Genomic DNA, 1,887 nt, shown 5'->3' on the forward strand with positions numbered 1-1,887 from the left:
TGTTCCTCCCATCACCCTTGTCATCTGATATTTAGCAGCCTTGTTAGTAGCTTCATAATTTTAAAGACCTAGCTCCATCTCCATTTCCTTGAAATGATTGGAAAGTGATTATTCTCTTCTATATATAAAGGTAAATGCAATCATTTTCAGCCCTTCAGGAAGACAATCTTTGTTTCCCTGCTTGCCTACTATATATCATCCAAAACCATTCCTTTATTAAAAGCTCACACACAGAACCTCAGTATGTAGAGAGGTGACTTACAATGACTGTATAATTTTATGCTGTTGGTGAGACCATTGCTTTTGAGCCATCTGTTTCCTGAAATTACTTCTTTGACTCACAAGCTAGTGTAAAGGACACTTGTCCGAATAGGGCCAAAATATAATTACACTGCATCAGGTTTTACAAATAACTGTGCTAGGGCAGGGCTGAAGTAGCTCAGCTGGGAGAGCGTTAGACTGAAGATCTAAAGGTCCCTGGTTCAATCCCGGGCTTCAGCAGTGTTTTGCAGTAGTTTTGGGGGCTCCAGTTCTGGGATTACCATACAAGATAGACATAGCATGGAGAAATAGTAAAAAGTGCAGCAAAGGGGACAGGAAGATGTTTAAGGGACTGGAGTATCCATCACACAAGGAGAGGCTGAGAGACTTGGTAGTGGTTGCCCAGATACTACAGAATTCATCCTTTGAGGAATTCAAAAGCCATCTAGCCAAAGTCCTGGGCAATTGGCTCTAGGTAGCCTCATTCAAGCTGTGTTTGGACCAGGCGACCTCAAGAGGCCTTCCAACCTCAACTGTTCTGTGAGTTTGTGGACAGGGAGAGAGACACAAGTTTAAGGATACAGCAGAAAATGTAATCCCCATATATTTCCATTAGTAGTGGCCACCTGGCCAATCAGCACAAACATGTGGGCTGATTAACCAGTCAAAAACATGTGATTAATACTGGAATATTAGTAAACTGGACATAAACATATATCAAAGGTTTATACCTACATGTCCTTACAGAACCATTTTTTGGTTTCCACATCTTTTCCTTCTTTTCTCTTTCATCTCTTTCTTCTTCATCTTCTTTGATTTTGTTTTATACAAGCTAATAGCTCTGTGGAGAGAGACTGCTTCAAAATTATCTCATCACCTGCTATGAAATCCTAGTGTGTCATCTGTTGCAAGAGCTGCAAGAGCTGCAGTGCTACGTCATGTGCAGAGCCCCCAAATAAACTTCCGCTCTCATTTAAGATACCATCTGTGTCCCATTTCTGCAGCACTTGGCAAAGCCTGCTTCCCTTCTATGGTATGTTTGTTCCTCTGACAGAGCTGCAGCCTTCTTTGGAGGTGGGAAAGTCAGCTGGAATGAATGCCTGCCACCTCCGTGCCAATGGGGATCACTTTGCTCTGAGACTTTTCAGGTAGCAGGGTGTCCTTAGTGTTCCACCTCAGCTGGGTGGTCTTCAAAAACAGCTCCGTGGAACACACAGAGCTAATATTAAGTCATATTTGGCTGCAAGAAGAGGAAGAAGCTTCACTGGGATGTCAGCTGTTAATGAGAGCAAACACAGCGAGGTGAAGAAGTGCTAAGATGAGGCATTATGAATAGGCTCAAACATATAATGGAGCATCCAATTGCTCTGAGTCCTTTACCTGTAATTGGTGGAGTTCATAGCCTTGTTCTTCTTCAGTGCAATTAAATTAAGCTTTATTACATAACTCTGACAGCTACAACCCACTCCGAAGGAAAAACAGCATTAGCTTATGTTCTCCATCAAAACAACTGCAAGTTCTGCTCAAATCACATTACTGTGCCTCAGTTTTCCTAGTTGCAGCACAAGAACATGCCTAGGTGTGGTGAAGAGTTAAATTGCAGGTGGATGTACTCTGTGTTCTCAA

General features: G+C 42.3%; 1 non-coding gene across 1 annotated transcript; it reads left to right on the forward strand.

The window, feature by feature from the left end:
- Positions 1 to 428: 428 nt before the first annotated feature.
- TRNAF-GAA (transfer RNA phenylalanine (anticodon GAA)) lies at positions 429 to 501 on the forward strand. The gene has a single exon. It is a non-coding gene; the product is annotated as a tRNA-Phe (tRNA).
- Positions 502 to 1,887: the final 1,386 nt, after the last annotated feature.

This window comes from Cyrtonyx montezumae, unplaced genomic scaffold (assembly GCF_038088225.1).
Source record: "Cyrtonyx montezumae isolate F1298 unplaced genomic scaffold, pur_monq_1.0 scaffold_8, whole genome shotgun sequence".
In the NCBI taxonomy this organism is placed as follows: domain Eukaryota; kingdom Metazoa; phylum Chordata; class Aves; order Galliformes; family Odontophoridae; genus Cyrtonyx; species Cyrtonyx montezumae.